The sequence below is a fragment of the Felis catus genome, chromosome F2 (assembly GCF_018350175.1).
Source record: "Felis catus isolate Fca126 chromosome F2, F.catus_Fca126_mat1.0, whole genome shotgun sequence".
Classification (NCBI taxonomy): domain Eukaryota; kingdom Metazoa; phylum Chordata; class Mammalia; order Carnivora; family Felidae; genus Felis; species Felis catus.
Window position 1 is genome coordinate 39,589,180 of NC_058385.1, and position 25,516 is coordinate 39,614,695.

At 40.5% G+C, this 25,516-nt stretch overlaps 1 protein-coding gene across 1 annotated transcript in view; it reads right to left on the reverse strand.

Moving 5' to 3' along the window:
• The window catches only part of TRIQK (triple QxxK/R motif containing), a 342,742-nt gene that overhangs the window by 25,948 nt on the left and 291,278 nt on the right, over window positions 1-25,516 (reverse strand). The window contains exon 13 of the transcript XR_006592646.1: window positions 18,103-18,230. The gene's annotated coding sequence lies outside the window, so the exon portion shown is untranslated. The remainder of the gene's footprint in view (window positions 1-18,102; window positions 18,231-25,516) is intronic.

Sequence of the window (25,516 nt, forward strand, 5' to 3'; positions counted from 1 at the left end):
TTTAACTCTGCTCTCACATCCAGTTCTTACCCTCCTCTGCTCTTCTGGGGGTAGGAGGGCGAAGGGAGAGAATCCTTGCATGTTATGTTTCTTAGGTTCCTTTGTCAAATGGCTTTTGACCTGCTCTCCCAAGAGCAGGCACTGGCTCAGCTTTGGAGGGCAGGAGGAAGTCAGCAGTCCTACTTCTTCCTTTCCTCTTAGGTGTCTTAGGCGATGGCTGCCTCGCCTGTGGACACCAGCTCTCCTCCCATTTTCCCTCCAGATCCTTTGGGTGGCGGTGACTTCTCGTTCCGAGTTGCTTCACTGTCTCCCTTTTAACTTCTCTTTTTGATAACCTGTGCGATCAAATCCTTGCATGGAATTTCCTGTCTTTGAAAGACCTAAACATTTTGTTTGTTTGTTTTCTTCATGGGACCCTAACTGGAAAAGAAAGTTTTGATCAGGATATGAAAAATGTGATTAGCAAAATAAAAGGGGAAGTGTGGATGTATAAGAGATGGGATGTAGAAGAGAAAATACTGATTGTATTAATTTGCTAAGGCTGACACAACAAATACTACAGACCAGGGAGAAGAAACTGCAGAAATTTATTTTCTTGCAATTCTGGAGGCCAAAAGTTCAAGATCAAAGTGTCTTCAGGTTTAAGGCCTTCTGTGGCCTCTCTCCTCGGCTTGCAGATGTCTGCTTCCTTCGTGTGTCCTCGTATGGTTGTTCTTCTGTATTCCTGCCCCTGGTTTCTCTTCTCAAAAGGATATCAGTCGGATTGAATTAGTACCCACCTTCATACCCTCACTGTAACGTAGTCACCTCTTTAAAGAATCTATCTTCCAAATACAGTCACATTCTAAAGTACTGGGGCTTAGAGCTTCAACATACAAATTTGGGGAGGAGACATAATTCATTCCATTACACTGACCTAGTTGAAAGGTCAAGAAGGCCTGACTAGGAAAGGTGGCAACAAATAAGAGTAGCGGGAAGGGCTCTGGAAACCACAGATGCATTTATTTGATTTTCACATATTTGACACACGTTAGTCAACACAATGTGCCATCCAGTAGATATGTAGACTTGAATAAGATGAAGGTTCTCGCCTGCCCTTGACATTGGATAGGAGAGACGGACAAACTGTGGAACAATAAAAATATAGCATGACTCGTCTCAGGCTACATCGAGTACAGGGAGTAGCTGGAGTATGGCGAACAGGAGCATCTCACTCCATTAAGAACACCAGGAATGGCTTCCTTGAAGTAGATGTCACCTAAGTTGAGTCTTCAAAAAACTAAAGGAGTAGGCAAGTGAAGGAAACATTGAGAGTAGGAAGAAAATTCCAGGCAGATACAAAAGCATGTTGTCTCGAGGTTAGACCCGTGAGTGAAAGGTAGCATAGCATTTTGATCCTTCCTGACATTGACAGGACAGGTCCTAGTATTTTTATAAGAACTGAGAATATTTCTCAATATTCATTGAAGTTGTACTCTTCATAGCTCTTTTAAAAAACATTTGTAGTTGGCCTCTCAGCCTTTGAGCTAATGTTTTGCTTTCTCGTGTTTGTTTGTTTGTTTGGTTTTAGTTTGTTTCTATCTCTGAGAGAAGGTCATGGCGCTCTTTCTTGACCATTGTCTCTCTGATTTTGGTTTGGCTTTCTCCCCTTTGGCATCTGTGATCCTGGGGACCCAGGATGGTGCAACTCTTGGGAAGCTGCGGGGAGTGTTTGTCAGAGCAAGGGGAGGAACAGGGCAGGCTTTTTTTTTTTTTTAATTTTTTTTTTTCAACATTTATTTATTTTTGGGACAGAGAGAGACAGAGGCATGAACGGGGGAGGGGCAGAGAGAGAGGGAGACACAGAATCGGAAACAGGCTCCAGGCTCTGAGCCATCAGCCCAGAGCCTGACGCGGGGCTCGAACTCACGGACCGCGAGATCCTGACCTGGTTGAAGTTGGACGCTCAACCGACTGTGCCACCCAGGCGCCCCCAGGGCAGGCTTTTAAAATTCTGGTTTGTTGCCTTTTTTTTTTTTTTTTTTTTTTTTGCATCTACATTTTTAATGAGGATGTTCCTTCTTTAGCCATATCTCTGTGGCTATATCTACGGTATTGGGCACACATGGTTGGCCCCAAACCGATGCCAAGAATAAAATAAAAAAATAAAGCTTTTGTCGTGTTGCTCTTTTTCAGCTTTTTCAATAATCTCTTTCCTTACCGCCTCAGGGTGTCATCCGAGAAGGTTCAAAGTCATTCTTACGTAGATTTCTGGCTTAAAGAAGAAACCGTTTGTCCAATGACATTATTTAAGAAGGAGAGTAATTGAAAAATAATGTTTATAGCATTATAAAAAACTCTATGGGCATTTGAAGATTTTGCACTTAATCATACCTACCAGAGCCAAAAGGTTTACAGAGGTCCCCAAAGTCACTAAAACCTTTAGATGAGGTCTTTTTCTTAGGAAAAACTCCAGTAATTTGAAAGAGGTTTTCTGCATATACATTTCCTATTCAGAGCAAAAGGACATCTAAGTATTCATCAGTGCCTACTTACAATAGATTTAGGTAGAGATGCCTTCCTTTGTCATTGGGACTAAATTGCAGGTTGTTAACATGAAATAAGAATAACGTGCATCTTACCAACCATTAGGATTGAAAACACTGACTTGTGGATTTCCTGGTTTATTAGCTTGTTTTATATTTCCACTTCTGCAGAGGAAATAGATCCTACATTGTAACAAGAGAGCATTGAGTTAGATGTAAAGAGGAACTTTGTGTGTCAGGCTGATTAAACACTGGAGCAAATTAGCAGGGGAGCTTATGGAATCACCATCTGTAGAGATATTTTAAAAATAGAATTGACAATTTTCTTCTTTGGATGATTTAGGAAATGCCCCTACTGGCAAGAAGATGGACCAAATGGGCTCTTGAAATCCTTTTTGGTTTCCTGCTCCTAAGAGTCTTTCTCTACAGTTCTTGGAAGTATTTATTTCCTAAGTATAATGTAGAACAGAATGCCCATAGCAAAGGTGGTGCATGCGTGTGTGTGTGTGTGTGTGTGTGTGTGTGTGTGTCTGTGTGTGTGTGTGTCCATGCCATTAGTAGGAAAGATGGGAAGGGAACATTGTGTTACTTTAAAAACACAATTTTCATTTCCTAACCAGTCATTTTTACCTACGTGAAATAAATGAGACTTCCTCAGACTTTCTAGAAGCTTGCCTCTTTCCTGACCATTCTCTCTCTTTTCTATGCCCACACTTCACATGTAGGCCTGATCTTGTGCCTACTCTCACCTTCCACTTTTCCACTTATATCCTGTCTCTCCTGAGGCAACTTTATGCTCTTCTGAGCCTTCTGCTCTTGGATGATTTGAAAAATCTGTTTCCACAGCCATGAATCTTTCTCTGGGTTACAGACCTGCATTCCAACTATCTGCTAGATAAATCTACCTAAGACAACCCCTCAGTAAATCCAACTCAGCAGGTCCCAAACTGAAGAGATGGCAGAAGAGAAAAGGGTGCTTTCAGAAAAGGGTGCTTAATCTCCATCCACACTTCTACAGTTCCTCCCATGACCCTCTTCATCCCTAGCCCTGACTCTACCCTGGTCATTCTTCCTCCCGTGTTCTCCATCTGGAACTCTGCAACAATTCAGCCTCATCTTGCACCACAGCAGTCCCATGACTCGTGACCAAACAGCCAATGAAAATCATACCTGAGCATCTCCTCGGGCACCACACCATTCTCACAGCTCACTGCTCTTGTGACCTTCCTCGCCTTTCTCAAGCTGCTCATTCCTCTTTGCCTCTAGTATTTCTTCCGTGTTCAGTCATCTTCCTACCCTGACTGGGGAATCCTACCTGTACAATGTGACACATGGTTCTAGTGTCAGCTCATCTTCTTAGGAAGTCATATTGAATCCTCCATGATGTGCATTAATCAACCTGTGTCCACAGACGCTCAGTACCTCCTTGATAATGGAAAAGGTATATACCATAAAGGGTGGACCACTTCGAAACTGAGGCTCACTTGTCTACACCACATCCCAGATATGAGACCATGATAAGTGACTTAAATCTGTTTCCCTAAAAATGGGGCTAAAAAACCAATACTACCCCCACAGGAGTGACAATGAAAATACTCAGTTGGGAACTGGGGAGAATAAAGAGGTGAACATTTTGTACACCCGAAACTAATGTAACGCTTTGTGTCCACTGAACTCAAATAAAAAGAAGAAAAAACAGGCTAAAAAGAGAGGTGAATGGTCTCTGTATTCAAGCAGCTTATAGTCAAATAACTGTAATAATATATGCAATAATGTCCAAATAACTGTAACAAGCTGTAAAAGTAACACCATCTTCTTCATCAACATCATCATCACAACTAACCTTCACGTCCAGCACTTTCTAACCTGAATGAATCATTCAGTGGCTAGATGTTAATGAAAAAAACTCTTATAACAATTAGGGAAAGCAAGGTCATTTAGATTTGTTGACCTTTCTTCCTGCTAGGGCAGGATAATTCCCCATAGCATATTCTTAAATGTTTAACGAGTCTATTTAAATGACTGAATCTATTTGGTTCCTACAGCATCCCATAAAAGATTAACATACAATGTATAAGCCAGAAGTTCCAGGAAATTTCTGAGATTTACTTTTCCTCCAATCATTTCACCAAACCCTCATATCTCATAATTTCATTATAAAAAAAAAGTGCTGTCATTGTACAGTAATTATGCCCAGTATTTGTGGTTAATTATCTCGTTGCCTCTGAGTTTTCTTTTCCCCTTACAATGATGTACCACGTACATTTATTCCTTTATTCTTCTAAGACAATAATCCTAAGTAACCAAATCATAGTTATGTTGAATCTATTTGTATCTTCAAATTGTTTCCCATTTATTAGTTCTGTGGCGAACTCTCAAAACCTTAAATATCACTTTATTTGGTGTAATGATGATGGTAATAAAAACAATAAAACCAACAGGGAATAAAAGAAGAATATAAAAATAATGACGCCTTGCATCAATTCACAGAACACTTTTGGTACAAAAAATGTATGGAACAGTTTTTACATCAATTGCGGTGGAATTTTATCTTACGTGGAGACTGGGCCTTCAAACCAACATGGAAGGTGAAGATTGTCTACAGTTAATTTACCCTTAAAAATCCCTTAGAAAGTGCCACGTTCAATTTCAACATCCCATTTCTCACTAAGTCCAAAGATTTCTTTTTTTTCTTCTGCCATTGGAACAGATCGCTGTTTCTTTGGTTGAGCTCCAGATGAAGCAGTTGGCTTGCTTTTAGGCACCATGTTGCATGAAAAATAAGTATCTTTAAACACTAGAATCACACTCCTGCACCATCAGGTGCTCACATTATGAGAAGCAGCCGCAGGGAGACAGAAGTCTGAGCAGAGACAGCCTCTCCTGTCACTCTCCCCCTCAGGCCTGTGCTCAGGCACGGGAGGGCTGGGTGGATGGCCATGCTATTGCATACCTCTGCCTCTCTGTCTCTCTGCCTCTGATTCTTTTTCTTTCTTTTTGTGAGCTCCGAGAGGATAAGCATAGAGCTGAATATATTTAAGTCAAAAAAGCCTCATGAGGGGCGCCTGGGTGGCTCAGTCGGTTAAGCGTCTGACTCTTGATTTCGGCTCAGGTCATGATGTCACGGTGCATGGGATCGACCCCCTCCCCCCCAACCCACCACCGCTGTCAGCGCAGAGCCTGCTTAGGATTGTCTTTCACCCTCTCCCTCTTCCCCTCCCCCACTCGCTCTTTCTGTCTCTAAATAAATAAATACACTTAAAAAAAAAAGCACCGCATGATATGCTATCATTGTGCCCCCTTTGAGTATCTTAACAATCTGATGAGCTAGGTAGGGATTGTTATCTTATTTTCTCAAGGGAAAACATATTAGAGTAGGACTGGTGAATTTAAAAGTAAAAATATAGGATGCTCAGTTAAACCTCAATACCAGAAAAACAGTCAGTAATCTTGTAAGATAAGTATGTTCCAGTCCATACTCAGGTCATACTTGTGTTAAAAAAAAAAAAAAAAAAATATATATATATATATATATATATATATATATATATATATATATATTTGTTGTTGTTTACCTGAAATTCAAATTTAACTGGACACCCTGCATTTTATCTAAAAATTCTAGCTCAGAAGTATTACTTGGCCTCAAAACATCTAGTTTCTAGACCTTTATATTAGCTCATGATGCTCCTCATTACATTTGAACATCTTATTTGTCTACATTTAAATGATTTTCAGGGAACGCCTGGGTGACTCAGTCGGTTGAGTGTCCGACTTTGGCTCAGGTCATGACTTCATGGTTCGTCGGTTCGAGCCCTGCATCGGGCTCTGTGCTGACGGCTCAGAGCCTGGAGGCTGCTTCGGATTCTGTGTCTCCCTCTCTCTCTCTGCCCCTCCCCTGCTTGTGCTCTATCTCTCTCTCTCTCTCAGAAACAAGCATAAAAAAAAAAAAGAATTGTTTAAATGATTTTCGATTCCTATTGAAATTACAATTTCGATTGACTGTAAGATTACTTAAAGAAAAGCAACATACACAAATATATTTTCTTATTAAGACGGTCCATGAATTAAGACTCACATTTGAGCTGTATTAGTCCATTCTTGATAAGGAATGGAGTATCTCCTTGGGTTTTGCTTTCAAGATAAAACACCCCTTGGATTGGACTTTAGGGGATGATGTGAAACCCAGGGAAAAGCTGTGAGTGTAGTAAAGGCCTTTGCTACTCGGATGGAATGGAAAATATTTAAGCCAAAAGAAAGAAAAAAGGTCACGTTCACATGTCTAAAATATTGAGTTTGTACTCGTTATGACATCATTAATAGCCGATTAGAAAACTCTCTTGGTATTCAGCCTTCTGACTCCATTTCATAATCATTGGTATTGATAGTATTTTATTGTGCTATGTAGTTTGCCAGCACCGAGCCCGATGGATTCGGATCCAGAATATAAGCAACGCCTTAACAAGGCAAGCACGATGTTATGTTATTTTTACCACGCTGTGTTACCTGGCAGGCAATTACAATTCTGGACTTTAACATTGTTTTCCAAGAATAACAATCATCTAATGTTTAGTTTGGCTGAAGCAGGGTTTGTGATTGCCCACCTGTTAGAAGAAAAATAAGACATTCCTGTAAACGGAAGATCTGAGGCAAATCACGAAACATTTTAAGAAAGGGGATAGTATGTTCTGTTGGCTACACTAGAAATTGCAAGAGGTAAGGGGAAGTGGATAATAGACAAAGGTCTGAGTACTACAGGTCTTTTGATTATCCTTAAAACACCCCCAAAATGCTATCATCCATGTGCGGGGGTAGGATTTAATTTCATTGGAATAGCTCTGGCACTGTGTCTTAAACTGGTGGTCAGATTCCCTGAAGAGGATTAGGGAAGCATCCCAAGGGGGTCATGTGGCCAGAACAGCTGACTTTAAAGCAGCTATTTAATCATGAAGCAAAAGCAGAGTAGTCTAGTGTTTATGAGCTTGTGCCCTGAAGCAAGCACACCTGGAATAATTATGAGTTCTGCTACTTACTAACTCTGTGATCCTGGGAAAAGTTTTTCTAAGCCTCAGTTTCCTCATCTGTGTAAGGGGAATAAAGATGCTTTCGGGGTTGTTTTGAAGGAATTAATGGAACTAAAAGAGTAAAGTGCTTATTGTATAATAATCACTAATAAATGAAGCTGTTATTATTAACTATAAAGAATGTGAAGAGAATAAGACTTTTTCATTCGCTTGTTTCTTACATCTATTCACCAGACATTTAGTGAGTGTTGGGTGAAACTATTTTAGGTGCTGGAGAAGAAGACCTTTCAACCCCAGGCTGGGCACTTTCCCACATCCCTCACCCCAATTTGCTACTTCCCTACCAAGAGGGAGAAGGATACATAAGATTACAAAGTAAGTGATAGTATGAAATAACATTCCTTGTACCCATAACTATATACCTCATCTTACATTATTTAATACATATAATGTCTGTGTGGGATAAGTGTCATATCGCCTTATGATAGGTGAGGGAACTGAGGCAGATCGAGTTTTAAATTTTTTAAAATATTTATTTATTTTGAGAGAAAGAGAGAGAGACAGACAGTGAGCGGGGTAAGGACAGAGAGATACAGAATACCAAGCAGGTTCCACGTTCTGAGCTGTCAGCACAGAGCCCAACGCAGGGCCCAAACTCAAGAACTGCAAGATCATGGCCTGAGCCAAAGTCAGACGCTTAACAGACTGAGCTACCCAGGTGCCCGACAGATAGAGTTTTAATAGCATTACCTAAGTTCGTGCACGGCAGAGCTGGAGTTTGGACCTAAGTCTGCATGACTGCAAAGTACATTACCTCAGCTACTTACAGTCGGGAGAAAATGCCTGAGAGCCTCTAAAGAGATGATTCACCATCCTGATGTGACAAAAAAAAAAAAAAAAAAAAAAAAAAAAAAGGAAAGGCCAGAACTTTCATCATTTCTATGGTCACTAAAAATCATCTTATCTTGCATTCGGTATAAAAACTGAAAGCTAATTCTTATATCAAAGTGACCTTGTATTAATTCCCTAGTTCTCTTCCATGAGTGTGCATTCATTAACATTTCTGTAACTAGTCCCTCTTATTGCTGATGTGATCAAAATCAAACGGTTAATGAACTAAACCACCCTTGCTAAAAATAATCTCTGCAAAGACCACATGTGGTAATTCTAATGAGCTATTTTACAGTAAATGTACTTACGAAGAGCGTGAAGGAAACAAAGAAACAGAGTTCTCGAAGTCAAATTAAAAACCAGCATTCAGTATTAAAAAAGTTAATCTGGGGCCACCAGACTACATTTTAATTCTACGCTATTTTTTGACCAAACATGGCATAGCAATTTATCGGTAAATAGCCATTCTTAAACACCTACACAGCAATTAGATTTGAACTTCTCTAAAGAGAAACTGAGTCACCAGCTAAGTAGCCATTTCTTGAATCTTCGAAAGGCAATTCTAAAAAATCAATACTAAAAGCCCAAAACCCTGTCTCCCTGCCTGTTTCTGAAGACTTCAAATGGGGATTATTCATTTCCCCACTTGTTAACTTGGAAATATCTGAGGTATCTGTCATTTTGAAGTACTCCAGTATTTATATACAACGTTTTCAAAATTACAATCATAAACTTGTACTTTAATGGGGAAATATAACACACAGTGTTTAAATGTAAAATGGAACATATGAGACTCCAAATGAAACAAGAAATCTTTCAGCTCAGGAGAAATCTGTGTTCAGGTCAGTCACAGCCTGGATCTTACAATTAGTCCTTCTTGGGGTGGGTGGTGGGGGTGGGGAGACAGCATTTGTGAAGACATCACACATATTGCTAAAGACAAACTTAGAGGAGTGGCTGTCAATATACTTCTCTAAATATTATAAGCAATGAAGAAGTGGGAGATTTACATGTTCACATTATCCCCACTGAGGCATATTATCAAGTTAGCTAAATGCCTTTCCCGGTGCCCCTGCACCCAAAACGAAACATCAATTATACACTCAACAAAATAGAAGAGAGCGAGGAAAGCCATTCACTTGCCACAATGATGATGAGGTCAATGTGAAGGGGACATTCGTGTCAATGAAGAAGCTTTCAGTTGATAACAGGCCAGTAGGTGGTCATATTTTAACCCTCGCCTCTCTCTCGGTCATTCTTGTCGCTGTCACACACAGCCATTCTGTCCTCTGTCTTGTGAATTATTCTCACACAGTGCCTCTCCCCTCATCCTCAAATGCCCACTTACCACCCTCATCAACGTGTCATGACCTCATACCTTTTTTCCTTTTTTATTGTCTCGTTCCCCATCTGTTTTCACTGTTCCTAGTCCACACACTCCCCACTGCTTGAATGCTCTAGAACCTTTGGGAAGCATCTACATTTTTCCTTCACTCTCTGGTTATGTGCTTGAGACGCCACAGAATTGGTGGACGGCCTCTTAAAAGCTGTTGGTAGCACTTTCAACAACAGCCAAACTATGGGAAGAGCCTAAATGTCCATCAACTAACGAATGGATAAAGAAGATGTGGTTTATATATACAATGGAATACTACTTGGCAATGAGAAAGAATGAAATCTTGCCATTTGCAGCTACGTGGATGGAACTGGAGGGTATTATGCTGAGTGAAATAAGCCAGGCGGAGAAAGGCAGATACTATATGTTTTCACTCATATGTGGATCTTGAGAAACTTAACAGAAGACCATGGGGGAGGGGAAGGGGAAAAAAAGTTAGAGAGAGAGGGAGGGAGGCAAACCACAAGAGACTCTTTAGGACTGAGAACAAACCAAGGGTAGATGGGGGGGGGGTGTGGAGGAGAGGGAAAGTTGGTGATGGGCAGGGAGGAGGGCACTTGTTGGGATGAGAACTGGGGGTTGTATGGAAGCCAATTTGACAATAAATGATATTAAAAAAAATAAGCTGTTGGTAGTCTTGAAGAAGGGGAATAGCAGCATGAGACACGGTGTCTTAAAGACACTCAGAACACCAAAATGCCCTCTGTACATGAGACAGGTGTTCTTCCCTCGCAGAACCAGATCGGATGGGTGGGTTTCTGTTCAGAACACTGTGTTAGATGGCGACGGGCATGGGGCCTTCCTACTGATGTGGTACCACGAGCACGTCCACTCCCTTCTCTATGCCTCAGTGTCTTCAACAATGAAATAATGCAATGCAATGCAATGCAATGAAGGTCTGGGCCTTCTGAAGTAGAAGGACAAGGTGCTAAAAAAAAAAAAAAAGGAAAAGAAACTAAGTGGGGACAATTAGATCTGCCTCAAGCAGGACATGCCCTATTATGAAGGAACCGTATGTGTGAGGAGTAACTATTTCTAGCTCTGGTTTGGGCAGACAATTTGCATCACATGTCTCCGTACCTAGGTTAACTTTGTGTGTTTTACCTAATTTCTCTTTTCTAGTGAGCGGTTTACCAATGCCAGGGGCTTAAATCTCAGCCAATTTCAAAATGAGAGGATGATGATCGAGCAATGCTCTGGGAACTGGCTAATGTTCTGAAGTTGACTAAACAGGCAAAAAAACTGTATTGCCTTCTTCAGCAACCCAGATGGAATGCAGAGGCTGACCACAGTGACTGGCCAACCATGAGGAAGGAGGAGAGAAAGGGAAGGGGAGGGGAAGCAGGGAGAAGAAGATCCAAGAAAGAGAAAACAAAATAAAGTACATTACCCTAAAAATGTTAAAATATCAAAGGAAACCATTTAGGAAGAAACACATGAAACAGCTCTCATGCATCAGCCACACAGTTGGTAGCATCTCTTACTTGGGGCTTAGCCAGTGGGTGTTACTGTGTGCAATTACTTTAGAATTCTCAGTATTGTTTAACATTGACCAATAGCTTCTGGGGAGGCTTAGAACACTTCAGGAATCTTCTAAGGAGGCCGCATTTAGGAATACGTTAATCCACCTGAAGGTAAAGAAAACCAACAGAGAATGAACTGAATTTTGGAGATTAGTAAATATACATTAAAATGAATATCAAGTGATAGCAGCATAGCTTCAAAGAAGATGCCGTTTTGAATTGAGGAAAAAGTTAACTTGATCAGTGTCTGGAAGGGCATGTTATCTAACCGTATATTATCATTTGGTTGAGTTTCACTGGCAAGCAGAGAAATTTCCCCCTTCCTCCTTGGGAAGTGCTGCTGTGGAGAGAAGAATTTTCAAGTCGGTCTTTAATAAGGATCATCAGTGTGCAATTTACTACTCCCAATCAATGGTTTCTAGCAAGGTCGTAACAAAGGAATGTCTTCTGGGGGCGGGGGGGGGGGCAGCACATAGTATTCCTAACTGAAGGATCATCACACAGAGAAATTTCTTTCTCTGTGCTGGAGTGCAGAAATACACCAGTACTTGAATTTTCAGAGTGATTCAGAGAGGACAGGAACTTTTGAAATGAAAGCCAATTTATAGGATTAAAAAAAGCATTTTTCTTGGGGCGCCTGGGTGGTTCATTCGGTTAAGCATCCAACTTTGGCACAGGTCATGATCTCATGGTTCGTGGGTTTGAGCCCCGCGTCGGGCTCTGTGCTGATATTGCGGAGCCTGGAGCCTGGAGCCTGCTTCGGATTGTGTCTCCCTCTCTCTCTGCCCCTTCCCCTGCTCGTGCTCTGTTTCTCTGTGTCTCAAAAATAAATAAACATAAAAAAAATGAAAAGAAAATATTTTTCTTATCTTTAAAAAAGGCAACCCCAGGTGATTTGTGTCCATGTTGAGGCAGAATTTCACAGCTACAGATTAATGCCTTGGTTGGTTTTTCATTGACTTTTGTTTAGCCAAGTGGACCTCAAAATGTTCTTGATTGTGCACATCTTCAATGAGGTCAAAAGATTTGTAAGCCACATTTATCACTTGTAGGCCACATCTATTACTCTCTCTCAAAAACATTTTTAAAAATACAAATATTTACATACACGTACATCTACTTAAACAAATCTATATACTGAAAAGTGAAATCATTTTGAAGAATAGTGTGCCTCAATGTATCCTCAATGGACTTATAAAATATTATACTAATGTGTCAAAAGTAGATTAGATAATTATCTCCTATGCTGTATATATAAACAATGATATTGGATTATAATACATCCCGAATGGATTTACAGAAATCCTTGGTTTTGTGGCTAAGAGTTGTTCATTAGCCATACTTTGATTATAACCAATTTCACGGCTTAAAGTACGAATTCATTGTATTGAATGACATCATAATGCAACGAAAGCCCAGAATCTGGAGTTAGAAGCTCTAACTAGAAACACCAATAACTGGTTCTGCACACTCTTAATAGTTTTGAGCCTTAGGGTTTTTTTTTTATTATTATTAATAACTGGGGATACTCACTTTGTAGGTTAATTGTAAGATTAAATGAAGAAAAACACATTAAAAGTATTTACATAACATGAACACACTGAGAAAATAACTATTTAAATTACTAGCAATAAGCAATTATTTTATTTAAGAATAGTAGTCCAAAGAATGTCTCTCCCTCCCACCCTGTTGCAAAAATGCTTCGTATTGATGTCAAAATCTTTGCAAAGAGAATAAAGAATCTAAGGAAAATTTCAAGTAACTGTTACTTAATACATTTTTAAATTAGTTAAGATGGTAAAGTGTTTTAAATTTATTTTTCTCTCCAAAAAAAGAGAAAAGAACATATTTTAAAAAAAGCATGTAAACACCTTTCCCTGAAAAGGACCATAAAATGGAAAGGAAGTAGCCTAATCACATACATTAATTATTATTTTGAAAGACAGTACAACCAAACATAGAGCTTCTCAAAGTTTCAAAACAGTCTTGGTCACTTTGATGTTCTGAGGCTTCCTGATCATAAGAGAATAGGAGTACCAAAGTGGAGTTACCAACTTTACAGTATATTTTAGCTATTTGTATTCAGCCAAGTAATACTTCAAAAAAATACCAACAACTTTGTGTACACATCCCAACAGCACCCCTTCCTGACCAAGAGGTACAGGGTAAATGATTCCCCCGCCCTCTTCCAGCCATCTCCCTACCCTGCAGTAACCCAGCATAAAGCACAGTATTTTCATGACCTAGCAGCCAGACTGGAGCACGGAATATGTATTGGGTAGTTGCAAATCTGCTCCTTGGAATGAATCGCTACCCATAGTCTTGTCCAGCAAGAATCATGTAGGGTCAGTGGAAAAATGCAGTGTCTGTGAGAAGCATCTTAGATGCACCTCTATTTTTACCAGCCTCTGCAAGGATGAATAAATTTGTTTTATTTCAAAGAAAGTGAGCACGGAGTCACTTCTCTCATATATATTTTAAAGGGAAGAAGAAACTAAGCCAGCCTGAGCATTTCCTCCCATACACAGATGAAACGACTTCCACATGGCTTTTAATTACGTTCCTCCAAACTAATATTCTTTGAACAAGTAATGTTCCCTCTGTGGAGTTACTCCTGTAAGTTGGCACTGGAAGTGGGGGGGGGGGGCGGGAAGGACTGTAAACAGTAATATTCACATCCATTCTGAACAACTACAATGCCAAGAAATGCTCTGAATATTTCCATGGACCTCCCACATTCTCGATAGGATGTTTTCTGTGCATGGTGATCCACAAATATTATCATTCCATGACAATGCAGTTTCATCAAGGTACGTCTCAATCCATGGGATACGAGTCCCACACAACAGACGGCGAATTTGGCGCAGCCCGGCGCACGCTGCGTGTGTTACTTACTGGTTATATTGCAGTGGTCACACTGAGTCCCGTATGGCGCCGTATTAACGAATGGCATGCAAGCACCTTCTGTTGAAACATCTGCGACAGGGAAATTTCAGGCATTTTTCCAGATAATTTTTGTGCTCTGGACCAAATTTTCATTAGGACTATAAAACCTGGCAAGCAGTATTGTTGTGTATGATTTTTTAATAAACTGGGACATGCCTTTGTTACAGGAGTGAGGAAAAGGGCTCTTCAGAGACTCTTTTCTATTATAAAAAGTTCAGAAAACATATGACAGCTCACAAAATAACATCTCCCAACTTTTTTTTTTTTTTTTAAGTGCAAGGTTCCAGGCTTTCGTAGACATATAAATAAAATTCACAGTTTTGGATGCAGAGAGCAAAAATGCAGATTTTCACAACTTGTAGTAAATTATTTCCACGGTGGCTTTCCTTAAACATGTGTTTGTTAGGAATGCACACAACCGACAGAGATGTTTCTTATGTATTTAATTTTTGACGCTTGCTGCCAAAACCAATCTGTGCAAGAGGTTTTACTTGTTTGAAGAGACACCGTGTTTCAGAATTAGAAAAAAAGTCAAGTGTTTGGGCACATGCCTTTTTGTACCCATAAACAATGCGAACTTAACAACTAGCATTGTTCTTTTTATTTTCACCAGTTCAAACATGGGTGTTTCCATTTCTTTCTTCACTGCCAAGAACCACCTCACTACTACAGTAATGGAGGCTAGAAAAACTCCCTTTTGTAATTCTTTAATTCCCCGTGCCCTGCTACAAACACTAATGCAAAACAAACATGCTCGGCAGTAAATATGTGCATTATCATTATGTAAATAGGCATGTTATCATTATCCTTTGATGATGCTGTTCTTTGTAAAGCCTTTTTTTTCTTTCTAAATATATTATCCAATTTAAGTTATAATGCATATTATACCACTGGGGCTATATAAACACTCTAGATCAAGGAGAATGAGTAGACGGTCTATAATACAACAAAATGTTTACCACCTATGCATATGGTGTGTGATGCAAACAGACAGACCAGTGCTGTTGCACATTACACAATCCTACCCCAGCCGCGCACGGAAACCTCTGAGATTAATATCCGTCTTGCTGTTCAAATTGAGTAGCACATTATGACATTTTATATTGACAACATTATAAGCTGAGATGATACATTTTAAACTTGATGAGATGAATGATCTAGTACCAGCAGAAAACACGCTGCATATCTGAACCTTATATGAACTAGGAGCGACTCATGTCACAGTCTGTTTGGAAATGTTACAATGTTTGCATAAATCCATTGCTTATGCATAAGCACCAGGGAACTGGGATCCTGAGGCAGGCAGTAAGCTGTAAAGTTCTCGTGGCGCTTGATAAGCATGCAAGATGCATCTCACATTCTCCTTGGTGAATTGCAAATGTTTGGGTAAGAAAGAGCAGATAGCTGCATATTGTAGGAAAAGATCAGGGCTGATTTCTTCAGTAGGGGTTGGAAGGGAGCTAGAAAGGCTGGGCATAGGGAAAGGAAGGACTGAGTACCCCTTCCAATTTACCTAGGCCCCTCAAAACATGCAAAACCCGCCTGAGGACGTAGATTTTTGGTCCTAATTGTCCTCACATTCTGTAGTTGTCAAAATTGTTGGGCATAAATATCAACTATTTGAATTCACTATAAAGACACAGGGATGCTGTTTAATTAAAGTGTGAATGATGGTGCTCCTTGGCTTCCATTATTTTCTCTTTTCTAGAGCAAGGAAGCTGTTAACTCTGGAGCAAGACAGTTACATTTATTCCTTGCTTAAAATGTGTTGTCAATATATTTTTTTTCTTTGGAGTCTCCTAAAGGAGTTTGCTACTTGACACATAGTTAAACTGATAAGAGTTCAAACAGCTTAAAGACTCCATTTCCGTAAATTTAAAACTCATTAGCATTAGCATCTGATTTACAGGGCTTCAGAACACACAGATTAGGCCACGTGTTCCGTGTGCCCACCTCACCCCTCACTAAGCACTCGCTCTGGGTAAAGCCCTTTCCCTTTTTAAATATGTTATCCAGTCTTAGGGCCCGTGCACTGTGTACCACTGGGGCTGCAGACAAACCTAAAACGCTTTGAGGGATTTCAGGTATAACACCACACACACCAAGCTTTCTTCTTCAACCCGGGAAAGGACCATGTCTATTCTAGCATAAGATTAGTGGTGGATAGATATAATTTGAGAGGTGGGGGCTGGGGGGGGGGCAGATATTGCGTGAACTGACGCCTTGTGCTGGACGTAGTGTCTTGCTAAATGTTCGCTGGGAGAACGAGTCTTTCCCTCCCCCCACCACCCCAACCCGAAACTCCCTCTCTCCCACTTTACCTGGGTTAATCTGCTAGGGCTATCATAACAAAATCCCATAGTCCAGGTGGCTTAAACAACAGAATTTTTTTTTTTTTCTCACAGTCTGAAAGCTATAAATCCAAGGTCAGATACCATCGGGGTTGGTTTCTGGTGAAGCCTCTGCTCCTGGCTTGCAGATGGCCTTTATGATGATGATTATTATTAATTATTATTTCAATTCAAGTTAGTTTACATATGGTGTAGTCTTGGCTTCAGGAGTAGAACCCAGTGATTCATCACTTATATATGACATCCAGTGCTCATCCCAACAAGTACCCTCCTTAGTGCCCATCACCCATTTAGCGCATCTCCTCACCTACTTCCCCTCCAGCAATCCTCAGTTTGTTCTCTGAATTTAAGAGTCTCTTAAGGTTTGCCTCCCTCTCTGTTTTTATCTTATATCTCTTTCCCTTCCCCTATGTTCATCTGTGGTGCTCCTCAAATTCCACATATGAGTGAAATCATATAATATCTATCAGATATCATTTGATATCGCATGGCCTTCTTTGTGCTGTGTCCTCCACATATGGCTCTTTCTCTGTGCATGTGCAGAGACAAGGGAGCTCTCTGGTGTGTTTCCTTTTCTTATAGGAACACTGGTCCTATCGGATTAGGGTCTACCCTATGACCACATTTAACCTGAATTACCTGTCTGATGGCCCTTGTGTCCACACAGTCATATTAGGGGTTAGCGTTTCAGTCTGAAGGCCACAATTTAGTCCTCAGCACTAGACACCAATCAGGTCACAGCTAAGATCTGCCTTCCTCCTGGGAGTGCCCCCAGCCCTAAAGTTTAGGTCAGGTGGCAGTTTCAAATAAAGCCAGAGGTTCAGTAACATCTTGCACGTCGCAGCAGCAAACCTGATACTGTCCACCCTGTGACCACGTGGCCTAGGTAAGAAGCTGGAAAATGTGCCTGTGAGATTATCCCAGAGAAGGTGCTTCCTGAGTCAGACATGTGTGAATCGAGGCCCCAGGCCAATGTGATTGGGTGAGACTGCCCCCCTTTGAAAGTGCACCCATTTTTTACCTTTGTGAAAATATAAACCAAGAGCTGGAAGACTTAAAATGAGGGAGTGAGAATCCACAGAAAGTGGAGTTACACCACTTGACAAAACACCAGCTCGGCATTGGGGGCTTACAGTCCTGACCGGGTTGGTGGAGAAGGGACATAGCGTCTGCCCGCTTAGGGGTCAACACAGCTCAGACCGGGAGCAGAGTCAGAGCCGAGTCTGGAAGCTGCCAGCCACTTACCTACACACTATTTAAGATCCACCAAGGCAGTCGCATCTCACTTCACTCCTTCCTTGGAAGGGTGGATGGGAGCCTGCCATCTGCCAGGGAGTTCATAAACTTGAATGTGTAACAGTGTACCTACTGCCATTACTTTTATTTTTAGAAATTCGATCTGGCTTCTGACAAGCCTTTTGGGGAAGGTGGTAATCACTCACATACCTGGGCTTCTCCACAGGGCCTCTCTGACAAGTCCTTGCTGCCTCTTCCCCATCTCTTGGGATTGACCATGGTTGAGACTGTGTTCATATTGAACCAGCATTGGTGACCCGATAGAGCTTTGTCCAGATCTGTTAAATTACAAACGAGAAAATCTCTGTACAATGGCGACAGGTAGGGCAGTGGTTCTCTCCCCTAGGGGACATTTGGCAATGTGTGAGGGATTTTTTTTTTTAAATTTGTTGTTGTTGTTGTTTTGTTTATTTATTTATTTTTGAGAGACAGAGAGCTAGCACAAGCGAGGGAAGGGCAGAGAGACAGGGAGACACAGAATCTGAAGCAGGCTCCAGGCTCTGAGCTATCAGCACAGAGCCTGATGCTGGGCTAGAACTCATGAACTGTGAGATCATGACCAGAGCTAAAACCCAGAGCCAGATGTTTAACCAACTGAGCTACCCAGGTGCCCGAGGAAATTTTTGTTTGACCTGACCTTGGGTGCAGAGCAAGGATGGTGACACTTGCATGTAGTAGGTAGAGATTAGGGAGGCCACTAAACATCCTACCAAGCATGGGAGAGCCCCTCATGACAAAGGATTATCTGCCTCTCAAATGTCAATAGTACCAAGGTTAGAAACCCTGATAGAGAGGTTAAGAAAAAGGGGTTTGGATTAAAACAGTCACTTGGTTAATTCCCTTAACCTGCGACCAAGGTTAAGTTCACTCACCTGTCAAATGAGTATAAAATACTCATTTCTTAGTTCTAAGGATTAACAGATAATATATCAAAATATTATTGTTAGTTTAGCATAAACCAGGTGCTGAATAAATTCTGAAATGCTTCGTGCAGTGACACAGACTCAGAAATCATCCAATAAATGGCAGAAACTACTGTTAATAGATTTCTAAATAAATAGCAAACTGTTGCAAATATATAGTATTCAGACTAGATTAGGGATCAGTGTGTGTCAGAGGAGCCGAATGGGTGGGTATGATAGACTGGAAAATTATTTGTGATTGCCCCATTATTTCTGACAAATGAAACCATTCTACGATGTGATGTGTGCAAAAAAAGGAACTCGAATCACCAGGCAAGAAAATTCCAGTGACATCTCTTGAGAGATCAGAGGGTTCTGGGGACAAGGGAGAAGCCTTAAAAGGACTGAGGAGGGCTCAGGGGACACAAAAAAGAGAGGGGAGGGGCTGAGAAGACAGGGGAGCTGGGTGGGAATGGACAAGTTTTGAGAAGCCCTAATGAAAGGAGGAGTCCCAGAAAGCCTGTCAGGTAGAAATGCAAAGGTAAGGTAGACTGGAGGAGGCTGGGTTGGAATTCTCAATCCAGATTTTGCCTATGGACCTGGTATAAGGATCCGGCCTTCCCAACTCAGAAAGAACTCACTTTCCTTTTACGAAAACACTTGGAACACAAGGATCCACTGTAGTTGCTCTAATCTGTCCAAAAGTTTTCCTTCGCGTCCGGAAACTCTCCTCGGCCGTTCACCTTTTCAACTACCTCCCTGAAGAAGGCAGCCCACCTCTGGGGCTGTTGAAAGAGCAAAAGTAATTGTTCCCAACAGAGATCCTGGCTGAACATGAGCTGGATGTGGGGCACAGGTCTACTGATGTCTACAGGTCCCTGTGTGTTGAGTTGTATCCAACACGAATCAAATCTGAGAGGGAATTGTAATTGTTTTTAAAACACCAAACATGAGAACAGCTGAACTTCTTGGGGCGGGGGGGGGGGGGGGGGGGGGGGGGGGAGAAATCACTGGGTAATTGAGGTTAGTAGGGAGATTACTGAAAAGCTGGAAAGTTCTTGATGTTAATTTTCTAATCAGTAACAATCATAAAACGACTAACTTTTTAAGAGACATCACGTATCCATTTACACCAATTTCACGTTAAGAAAGAAATTATCTTCTCAGAGGGTTATTTTCTTTTTTCTGAACTCAAAACAGAAAAAAGTTCAGCGCCCCCGCGCCCCGGAACGGACGGGGCTCTCCCAGAACTGGGGGCCTTGAGAGGAAGCAGAGCTCAATTCCAAATCCACATCGGTCACGCGGCGCCTGCATTTCCCCCAATTCCTTTCAAGTTGAACACACTTTTCAAGAAAGGGGAAAAAAATACAAATGCTGGAGAAGCCTTTTATAAACAAGCCATTTAAACTTCAGAGACAATTAGCCCCCCTGCCCGTTTTTAACTTCTGGGTTTCGGAGCCTCGGCTTTCCTGATAATTTACTTTTGAAATTCTCAGGCCCGTGGGGCTGGCCAGGCTGAGCTCTGACTTCACATGTGCGGCCGCCGGGAGATGGCAAGTGGCCGTGGTCAGTTTGACGAAGTATACATAAGCTTTCGGCACCGCGTATCTGCAATATCATGGACGGTCAAGGAGGCGCCTGTTATAAAAATACACAGTGAAACACAACTGAAGGACTGTGCTTTCTCAAAGACGAGAGTAATGCATTCCTTCTGTTTAGGCTCATTTTCCAGCCTTTCACATTCTTTGTGAACAAGAGTTATAAAACAACCCTGATGCAGGCCAATTATTTTTACTTTGAAGGCCATTAATCAAGATTGACTAAGAAAATGAAGACAGCTAAGCAAAATTTCATATGTGAGTGGAGTGAGATTAAAATAAAACCAGATGGGATGGACAGAGACACTAAGCATTTTTTTTTTTTTTAAATTTTTGGACTCATGTAATAAATGTCTTTTACAAATTACAGCACTCTTATTTTCTTACAGTAAATCAAATCAGGCCATAATGTACAAGTGGTCTCATTGCTGAAATGTCAAAAATAGAACCTGCCTTGTTCTTGTAGAGTAATTCCTCAAATCTAAACCAGCAGTGCGGGCTAACAGTCTATAAACCATTTACCTGTGTGCAATCAGAAATGTACCTGATGGATGGATTTCTCATGGCCACAGAGCACACCATACAGTGAACTCACAGAAATCTCACCCCAAAATGATTCAAGCTTTTGGATCAGAATTATCAAGTAGGCCAGTACCTTGTAAGTTAAGAAAAGGGGAGTTCGAGACTTGTTCAATACGCAGATTCTCTGTCATAGAAATGACTTGGGAAGGTCACAAGCTCCACCCATTTGGAGACTTAAAAATAAATTTTTTTCTAGATCTTCAGGATCTGAAACTGCCAGCAGGTTCATTAGTTTTTCACATGGATGCATATTCTATAAGCAAAAGAGTAAAATGTGGATGTTAAAAAATAAAATGAGGGGCGCCTGGGTGGCTCAGTCGGTTGAGCGTCCGACTTCGGCTCAGGTCATGATCTCGCGGTTTGTGAGTTCGAGCCCCACGTTTGGCTCTGTGCTGACAGCTCAGAGCCTGGAGCCTGCTTTGGATTCTGTGTTCCCCTCTCTCTCTCTCACCCTCCCCTGCTCACACTCTTGTCTCTCTCTCTCTCTCAAAAACAGATAAACATTAAAAAAATGTTCTTAAATAAAAGGAAATTTTTTTCTCTCTAATGTTGCATGGATAGCAAGGTTCTATCGGCCTACTTCATACAACAGCAGTATCTTCCTGCAGTGGGAACATGACTGAAAATAACCAGCTGTTACAGGATCTCTTTCAAAACACACACCATAATCCCGAAGAATTCTTCCCCATTTAGCACTGTCAGGTTAAAAAGTCTGCTTAGGAAATGAGACTAAACTTTCTTTTCATAACACTCAATGAACCATCTCCACCATGTATTTAGAGAGGACATACGCATTTCTTAAAGCAGTTTCAAAATAATCTGCAAAGAAAATGAAGTAGATTTTCAACCATGGTAAATTTTCTTAACTCCTCTGATGCTTCCTTTTCAAGATGAAAAAGGCAATTTTGGGTTTTAAAAAGCATATTTTTTGCAAAATTCTTTTCTTGGGAAGACAACTCAACCCTGAGAATGAGAAGGACAACTGCCATTCATTTCTCCTCCACAAATCTCTAAACAAATCAGGAAATATTGGTCCAAAATTCCTCACTAAACAACACAACTCCCTTCACACAGTTGTATTTTATTTAACGTAATGGATGTGATCCTCAAAAGTTACATGAACGTTCCATTTCTGTAAGTGGGCTCAACCTTTAATTGCTTCCCATTTAAAGCCTGCTGGTGAATTCTGTAAATAAGGTTTCTTACTGATATATGGATGCTAACATAAAAGAATATTAGTGAAATAATTAAATTGGCACAAACTTCTGAAAGCTCAGAGCATTTTTAAAGTTCAGATTTTTATGTGAATTTCTTGATCAATGATCTGGCAACCAGACTGACTCTACACAATATGTTTCTTTGTAGAGCAGGAATACAGGACTTTCCACATAGTATATCTCTAACTCATGTAAAATATTATGGTGAAAATTTCCTGTTTTGATCTCAGATTGTTGTCAAATATATCTACTTCTCCTCTCTTGATGTCCAGAGGTCTATCCATTGCAATCCCATCCTCCAAGCCTAAACCTTAAAATACCTTAAATTTTAACACCCTACAGTCCTCTTTAATATCTCAAACACCCCTGCTGCTTGCCCTCACCTGTCTGCCAGCCACCATGAGCTACTTGTCAATGTCAGTCCATGAAGTCAAGACTTCCCCCAAATCTAATACAGAAGAGCTGACCATCTTGGTAGGGTGAGGGAGGGAGATATTTCAAGGGAATGGTGTTACTAAGTCATCAGCTTTCTATGCAAAGAGGAGAAAGTCTGGCTGAAACCTAATAGAGCAGAAGAGAGGAATTTAACATAGCCAAGAGAGGAAAAATTTGTTTGCCCCCAACTCAGTCTTAATGTTTTCCATTTACCTAATTTCATTGTTTATGCTGAAGTCAAAAATCTAAGACTTACTTGGGATTCTGCCCTTTCTTTATCCACACCCAACCCATCAGTAAAAACTACCAACTCTGACTTCAAAATACATCCCAATTCCCAACAGTTCTCTACTACTCTCTGTAAAGCTTCTGGTCAAGTCTCCTCTGACAGTGACTTCTTGACTGAACTACAGCAATATACTCCCTATCTTTTCCCTGCCTCTCCTCTGGCCCTTGTGATCAATTTTCCAGAGAGCAGCAGAGTGATCTTTTAAATATGGAAATTAGCTCTTATCTTCCATTCCTCTTGAAAACTTTCCAATTGTTTTCCTTCCCAAGTAGAGTAACACCCTAACTCATTACAATGCCAACACCCTAACTTATTACAGTGGCCTACCCAGCCTTATCTCATCCTGTCTCCACTTACCTTTCAGACATCATCTCCTTCCACTTTCCCTGTGCCTTACCACATTCAAGCCAACTGTCCCTTTGTTGCTTCTGGAACAAGCCAAGTTCATTTCTGTCTTGGGGCCATTGCACTGTGTCCTGTACACAGAGCACTAAAAAAATATTTTACCAATATTTTGTATGGCTGTCTGCTTCTTGTCATTCAAATCTCTGTTTAAATGTCACTTTCTCAGAAGGGCCACTTTAACATTCTGACTACATTTCCCCCAGCCATTGTCTGTCACATTACTTTATTTTAATTCTCCGCCTTTTTCCTTGTGGATGTGTTCATTTATTTGGTGACTGTCTATCAACGATAGAATGAGAGCTCCATCATAGCTAAGGCCTTGCGTCTCTTGGTTATTACTGTTTTTCTAGCATTAGATGAATGCTTGTCCTTCAACAGGAATAAAATAAGTCTGTTGAACAAGTCTAGGAATCAAAAATGGAGACAAAAATAGAGATAACTCAGAATGCAAAAGAAGGAGAAGTAGAGATTGAAAGGGGTGGAGATGAGGTATAAGGAGCTCCTTCAGAGTCCAACTTCACAAATGTGGAGCCTCCTGCTTGCTCTCCCCTTTTTTATGGGAAGGCCCATTTTTAAACAGACAGTTACACTGAGCAAAATCAGCTGTTCCTGGGATTGCTTTTCAAATCCTTCCCTTCCTCTTCTTCCCTTCTTTCCATCCACATCACTGTTTCTCTCAGTTCTCCATGCTTTTCTGGCTGAACCACCTTGTTCTGGTCTTGCCTATTCCCAGTCCATCCAGGGGACTGGTACCAAATTAATCTTACTAAAAACAGTTTGCATGATGTCACCTTCCAGCTCAAAACACTCTTCAAGTGGTTCTCATTATCTAAGGGCAAAGGTCAAACGTTTTAGTTTAGTACACAAGACCGTCAAACTACACCCAGACGTCCTTTCCAACCTTATCTACCCTTGCTCCAACAAGAGTCCACTGCTTAGTTCAGCCAGACTCCTTTGCCCCTTGACTCATCTTGTCAGTCCTGATCTTGATTAAATCCTGATCCTGATCCTGATTAAAATCTTCTCTTTTTGTCTTCTACTCAGCTTTTAACCAGTGATCACAGTCTAGACAGAATCCCCAAGGATCTTTTTTAAATCCTAGAGTGCTTATTATTACTAATATCATTTACTATATCTTTGGCCATTATCAACACATTACTTTCAAATGATCACTATTTTCTCATTTACACAAGTCTTGGTTTTCATGAAGGCTGGAAATATATTACTTTACTTTCTCCCTGCATTCAGCTCACCCTGCAGTGAGCATGTTATTGGAAATCTCAGAGACTGTATTCCTTTATCAGGGAAAGGAGGATAATAATAGTAGTTTTGTAGATTTGCTAGAAAAATTAAGTGATATAATGCATTTAATTAGCTTAGCACAGTGATATATAAGAAGTGTCATTATCTTAGTGCATTGCAAAGTGGCAGATTAACAAATTGATTGATTAATTGATCCAATTATCTTTAAAAACCCCATAAAACATGGATTTATTTATACTTGACAAGTACATTTCCCCCAAATATGCATATAGTAAACACCTATAAGTTAATCTTTTTAAAAAGTATATAACTTTTGATTTCAAAAACCACCACTATATTTAGTAACCTAACCCAGTGATTCTTAACCTTAACCTATTCTTAACTAAAACCATATTGAAAATCTGATTAAAGCTCTAACCTCTCTCCCTAGAAAACTGCATGTACATACAAAATTTGGTATATAATTTCAGAGAGTTTCATGGCCCCTTATAGACCGTGCATAAACTTCTGGGAGTCTACTGGATCCTTAGCAAGCCATGAAATCCAATGTCAAAACTGATCACTTTTCCCATTCCTGGCTCTCTGACAGCGATGCATCAAACACCAATCTGCAGTAGAACACGTGAACTCAATGTTGTTTTTGTTTTTGTTTTTTGCTTTTTTTGTAATGACAAAATTAAATGAGATCAAAGGAAACCAAAATAATAAAGGAATAACGGATTTTTCTTTTAACACTTTCTGCAACAGAGTGCATTATGATACTTTTGTATTGGGTTTCAAAAACACAGGCCATTCACTTTAGGCTCTTTCTTTCTTCCTTTCTTTTTTTTTTTTCACATGTAAGATAGAAAGCAATACTTACCTGGCAGGGGA